A 7,291-nucleotide genomic window follows, 5' to 3' on the forward strand; every position below is an offset into this window, starting at 1 on the left:
ATAATAATAATAATTATTATTATTATAATAAGAGCATCACAGCAAACCACAGCACATACCCAAGGCACACAGAGCTGCGCTCGGTAGTGAAGTGAAAGCACGTTATAAAAATAAAACTACTGAATAATAATAATAATAATAGTTTCTGCTATAGGCACAAAGCCTGAAATTTTTGGGGAGGGGACAGTCGAGTACATCGGTTCCAGTACTCAACTGGTACTTACTTTATCGATCCCGAAAGGATGAAAGGCAAAGTAGAGCTCGGCAGAATTTGAACTCGGAATGTAAAGACGGACGAAATACTGCCCGGCGTGGTAACGATTCTGCCAGCAGCGAGCAGACAGAATAAATTAAGCAGACAGCCCGAAACCTGAAATTGGTGAGAGGATGGGGTATTCATCGATTATATCGACCTTTGTACGCGACTGGTATTTAATTTCATTGCTCCCGAAATCATGAAAGCCAACTTAACTTCGGTGGGATCCGAACTCAGAAGGAACAAAGCCAAAACACTGTCAGATCTAACGATTCAATCAGATCATTACTCTAATAATAATAATAATAATAATAATAATAATAATAATAATAATAAGGCATCGTCGAAAATAGAAATGCAAAGTTCTTATGGGAATTTATGATTCAGTGCGACCATGAGATAGAGAACAGGAAGTCGGACATAGACTTTATTGAGAAAGAAAACAAACTATGCTGGATCATAGATATAGCATGCCCAGCTGACAACGAGGTATGCGATAAGGAAGAAAGAAAAGTCGAGAGATATGACAGGTTAGCTTGGGAAGTTAAGCAGTTGTGGTCGATGGAAAAGGTAGCAGTAGTACTAATAATTGTCGGAGCCCTAGGAACAGTGAGCAAGAATCTCGAGAAGTACGTGGAACAAATAGGGGCTGCAATAAGGGTGGAGCACTTGCAGATAACAGTACTGCTTGGAACCGCTCGAATACTCTGGAAGGTGCTCGAAAAATAAGAGGTGTTACCTTAGTTCACTGGTTGTGAACAGCTAACTCCGCAGTACATCTCCAGCATTAGAAGCTGTGCAAAGGCAATAATAATAATAATAATTATTATTATTATTATTATTATTATTATTATTATTATTATTATTATTATTAGTAGTAGTAGTAGTAGTAGTAGTAGTAGTAGTAGTAGTAGTAGTAGTAGTAGTAGTAGTAGTCCTGTTGTAGCTCGAAGAACTCAAAGAACTCGAGGAGATACAGTTAAATCCCAAACATATTAAACAGGAGCCTTAGATGAGATGGGCAACTTATGTAAAGACGGAGGCAGACACAAAAGACGTGTAAGCAACAGGATTTAAAACTTTATAAAAACACAGAAATAAAGTTGCATATAATGAATATATAAAGTATTATAAATTACAATAATAAAGCATTATGTGTCTGCGTGTGTGAAGGCGCATGGCTTAATAGTTCGAGTGTTGTACCCACGATTGCGAGATCGTGGTTTCGATTCATAGACATGGTGTTGCGTTGTGTTCTTGAGCATTTCACTTGCATTTTGTTCTATTTTGTGAGTAATTTTAAGTGTTAGATTTTACTCTTTATTCACCTGAAGAAAAACGTTTCTCTTCATGATGTAACGCCTTTGTCCATTAATAAAGAACACGCCTGAAACATTTCTACTGAACCCAGCTGTGTTATTGTTTATTCATGAATTTAAAAGTTCGAGCTGCATTGATCGAAATACCTTCCTCCCTATTTCTTCCCTGTATCTAGGGTCTCCAGGGTTAATTGGGCCGCAGTGACCAACATCATGTGAAGCTTTGAAATAACCACTTCGAAATGTCAGTCGCAAATTGATACAAATATTGTCCTATTCTGTTCGATTTGTAATCCCATTTTGTCCCGATCTTTGTCTGAAAATTCTTTGTGTATTTCGTACAACTATCTTATTAGATCCCTGCTAGTCTTATAAAGAATTGTGCATTTCATTTCCTTCAGGGAAGAGGCTACTTCCTCCTCAGAACAATGGATACCCCTTCATTGTAAATAAGATCTTTCTCAGTAGAGAGTGTTTCCACTTAAAAAATGGTATAACCCTTACTTCGTGTTTTTAAAGCCTTTTTCGATTGTTTTCTTCAGGTCTTGTTTCGGTTTTTCGAATTATGTCTTCCTCTTTTACCGCCATACATCTACCAATTGAGTTTTTTCCAATCTTTACTGAATGTTAACGTCTTCCTGTCAGCTTCTTCACAGGGATACTATCTGGTATTGTTTTGTGATCCTGCGGTGCCATAAGGACTTTTATGTCTATAACGACTCTGCCCGGCCTCATATACCTTAATGTTACACCTGCCCTAACGATGAACCCTGTGTTTCTTCTTTCCGAATATTGTGGAAGCAGTTTATGGACAGGTGTGTCTCGGACAGTTTACGCTTGCACATCAGCCACAATCACTGTTTTAAGTATGCACATAGATTAAGAAGACTCATATGCCAGGGGTGTCTTCAAGTGTTTGAGGCCTATACGCACCTCTTTGATAAATTCATGTGAACAAAACGCTGTCAAGTTTTAGTCTTTTCAGTAAATTGTTCCATATTAAGGTTTAATTTTATGTTCGAAAGAACTTTTCCGAACCATTACGTTTTCTTCTTGTTCGCTATATTTTTATTTCTCGAAATAGTACATATTTGTTGTTATTGTTGTTGTTGCTGTTGATGTTGTTGTAGTTGTTGTTCTGTTCCTCTTGTTCTTGTCGCCATACGTGTTTTTCTTACGCTATGCTTTATTATTATTATTATTATTATTATTATTATTATTACTATTATTATTATTATTGTTATTATTATTTTCATTATTATTATTATTATTATTATTATTATTTTGTGATTTGTTGCTGTGTTCATTAACATTTTCTTTCTTCTGGCCTTTTATTTGGCGTCGGTTTTTCTTTGTTCCATGCTGTTTATTCCTGAGGCGGACCCCGAAGATGCGAAGCCATTTTGGACTAAACAAGATAATTGAATACAATGGAGATATTCTAAAAAGCTAACTTCGTCGTCTAACCCCAGCAAGGAGCCAAACGTTATCAAAACGTTCAGTAATAGCTCCTCTGGAAACAACGCCAGTTCGGAATTCCAAGAGTAAAATGTTTAGCACATCTCAGCGAGTCAGCGGCCAATAATAATAATAATAATAATAATAATAATAATAATAATATTGATGATGATAATGATGATGATGATGATGATGATGATAGTAATAATAAACAAACTTATAATTTTCTTATGTTTTCTTAAACATTCTCCGCAACAATATTATGTGCAAAACCAAATACATGATACCCTAGGCATAACAGCAACATGAACTTCTAACTTGTTGTCTCTTGAGGTCTCTGGGTGAGACTTGGAGTCAATTTGTACAAATACAAAGCAAAAGTAAAAAATATAATAATGATAATAATAACAACAACAACACTTTACAACAATGTTTTGCAACAACCGAGTAATATTCCCTCTTGGCTAGTTAATGGTGTAACATTCCTACTTCCAAAAAATGAAGAAACAAATGAACCAATAACCTGCTTAATATAGACCCATAACCTGCTAAACAACAATGTATAAAACGCTAACATCTGTCTTGACTGAATATACCTATAGTTTTTTAATAGAAAGTGGCATATTCCCTAATGAGCAAAAAGGATGTAAACGTGGGTCCTTTGATTGTAAAGATCAGCTACTCACCAATAAGATAAATCTTGGAAGATTGTCACAAACGATACAAAACTTGTCGATAGCCTGGATAGACTATAAAAAAACTTTTGATAGTCTACCACATAGCTGGATTAAGAAATGTTTGGAAATGTATTAAATAATACCTACTCTGCGAAACATCTTGTCTGTAAGTATGAGATCATGGAGAACCACACTGACTTTGAACAGTGACAATGAATTTCTTAATGCTGGAGATGTAAAAATTTGACACGAGCCAGGAGCAATAATAATCTATAACGGTTATCACATGATTGAAAGGAGTCAGTGAGAAGAGATTCTAGTTTGAAATGAGATGCTGTGACTATCATGCTGTTATGTTAATACGTTGACTGCTAACTACAAGTTATCTCGTAGTTGGCAATCAATACAATTTTGCCAGGTACGAGCATACTCGTAGAGATCTATTTTATTGTATCACACTTAAAATGAACTGGTGTCTGGTACTAACATTGTGAGTGTGTTGTGGAAACATTAAAGACACCTTTTATTTGCCCAATGATACGACTTAACTCGTATCATGGCATCTGCCAGGAAATATATTTGGTAACACATCTATATATATATATCAGGTATAAATATTAGATGTCATTGCAGTTGGTACAGGAGGACTGAGTTGTCTCTTACGACCTCGAGCAACTAATTGTTCATCTTCGTCAGCAGAACTGGCATCACTGGTATTTACTTCCACTGGTATTTGCTACATAATTTTTATCCAAAGCCTCTGAGTATTCACTTGCTGACTCCAAGATATCATCTTCTGATAATTCATTATCCACGAGTTCCTGAAGCATTCCAGCAATTTTTTCACTGGAAAGGCTCTTTAGCATCTTATATATTACGAATGAAAATTTATAGTAGTTCTTTATGAATCTGAAAAAATAAAGAAAACATTATACAATGAAGAGACATAGTCAAATAATGAATAACATACCCTCGAAGCCTTCATAGCAAACCAATCTGAGCATTTTGCATTACTATGAGATAACTCGTATCACGTCATTGTAGTGTAATTACATGTATTATGTACCTAAATACCACCACACAAAATATTTCAGCTTTCTGATTTGAGAAAATTAATAAAACCCTTTTGGCAAATAGAAGCAGATTACGTGTTAATGAATTTTTATCATTTTGTAAGTTAATTGAGACAGCAAGCTGGCAGATTCAGTAGACCGTCGGAAAAACTGTGGTGCATTTTTTTTTTCGTTTTCCTTACATTATGAGATCAAATTCCACCGGGTTCAACTTTACTTTCATCATTTAGGGGTTCGATAAAATAACATAGTCGAATACTGAGATCAATAATATCGATTAACATCTTTCCCTCAAAAATTACAAAATATTATTTATAAATTTATTGAAAATTTGAAGCACCTACTTTTTCTTGTAATGGATCAGAGTTAAAGATTTTGCTTGTCACGCAGAAGTTTCAATGCATTGAATGGAGGTTTGCGATAACATTTTTCGTATTCCTACATAGAATGAGATTTTGCGAGTGGGTGCGGGATTTATTTGACTTTTTAAATTTTCTTGATAGGGTCAGGTTTAAATAATTAGAAGCCTGAAGTGAAAAAAATAAGGACATTATATGTAACAAAAAAAAATAGGGTTTAAAAAAGTTTCGAGAAACAGTTTGAAAGTAGCATCGGCGAGGATAGATAAGCCGGAGGTGGGGCACCTAAAATTAGCGGAAAGATTTCTCACATTCCAGCACAGTGTCAATCGTGGGCCCAAATAACCTTCTATGAACATCTGATATCTCATGAGAACGTAGAGCCGTCTCTCACTTTTTCCCTGATTTTTGTTGGCGTTCAACTATTTTTTAAAGATATTTCTTCTTTTTTACCTTTTTTTATTTTTAGCTATAGTTGTTTCTTCTTGATCTTCTAGGATCCCCTTTTTCTTATCACCAGATGATGCGATGATAGTGCTTTTGGTTACGGTCGAAGGATAGAGCACCTCTTCGTCTTTTGCTGCCTCGGCTGCTCTCTGCTGCTTTCCGTTTTTCAATGCTTTCCTATACTTTTCAGTTATTCAGAATAAAATGAAACATCAGGTGGCTTTTACAACCACTTGTATAACAACTAGGCCTTTTGCCCGGATTCATCAATCTCGTATCAAGCATCTCCATGCCCACGACTGAATACAACTCTGGTATAGAAATATGCCGTTCAGAGCTCAATAAAACTTACAAATCGACCTGAACCCCTTCTAACCGCATTTCATTTCTCGTTCCCCCACCCCTACACTAGTTTGCTACTTTAGTTTGCTAAACAAATCTGTGACGGCTATCGGCAAAGCGATGATTTCTGGGACGCACATCAAGGCCCTTTATGAATTCACCACCGCAAATTCACTCAGTCCCTTAATTTCACCGAAATTCGAAAGAACAGCCAAAGCAAAACATGCTTAATGCTAAGCTAAATAGAGTACGAATTAAATACGGAGGATGAGTCAGGGCGAGAACGAATTATATAGATATACACACTTGGCTTTTGTAAGCACTTCACACGTATTTGTTCGCCCTTGAGGCCAATAAAGAAGAATTACTATTTATATAATAATAATAATAATAATTATTATTATTATTATTATTATTATTATTATTATTATTATTATTATTATTATTATTATTATTATTATTATTATTGTTATTATTATTATTATTTATATATTTATTTATTTTTAATCTGCATGTTTGTTACAATCACTCGCCGAGACGCACCCAGCGTTCTAGAGCGAGTGAAGGATAAGAGATGTTACCATATGACTAAAAGCTTTGGGAGGGGAAGTGGCAGGGGCAGTAGCGAAATACATTCGTGTAATGCAACACATGCATTTAAAATGATAGGATTTTTTAAGGATGTGAGCAGTACTTGTCTGCACAGCACAGTCTTTTCGATTTCTCTGAGACATGGTTATCCTGGGATATTATCTAGATGTTTCTGACATCCCTTTTTTATCATACCTAGGGCACCTACACTAACAAGGACAGTTCCCGCTTTAAGATGTCACATCTTTTGTATTTCAATTTCCAGGTCCTTATATTTACTTAATTTTATATAATGATTATGTTTCACCGATTACCTGGGTCGTTCTGTCAGTGTTGACTGGAAAATCTCAGAGGATAGTGACACTTCCACCTTCAGCAACTGGCTCTGTGTGATGCTCACACCAGTAAGCAGGAGTGTTTTGTTGTGTTTACATATGTTCCAATGTAAATTCTGTCCTACTCTATCGTGGCGACTCTTGTATCCGTTTGTTGTCAGCACAGGACATCCCAAGACGAGATGGTCTATTGTTTCATCAAGTTTGTCGCAGAATCTGCATTTAGGGTCAGAACCGTTTTGAAGAACATTAGCCTAGTAGTTTTTGACAAGCAGCTTTAATCTTGTGCCACCACTATGAAACCTTCAGTTTCTGCTTTCAATCTTGAGCTTCTCTGCCACTGATGGGTTGTTGCTTGACCTACATCAGCATTTCGGCTTCGAAGGATTTTTTTAAGGATGATGAACAAAATAGGCTGAGTGGCTGTATGGTAA

The sequence above is a fragment of the Octopus bimaculoides genome, chromosome 10 (assembly GCF_001194135.2).
Source record: "Octopus bimaculoides isolate UCB-OBI-ISO-001 chromosome 10, ASM119413v2, whole genome shotgun sequence".
In the NCBI taxonomy this organism is placed as follows: Eukaryota; Metazoa; Mollusca; class Cephalopoda; order Octopoda; family Octopodidae; genus Octopus; species Octopus bimaculoides.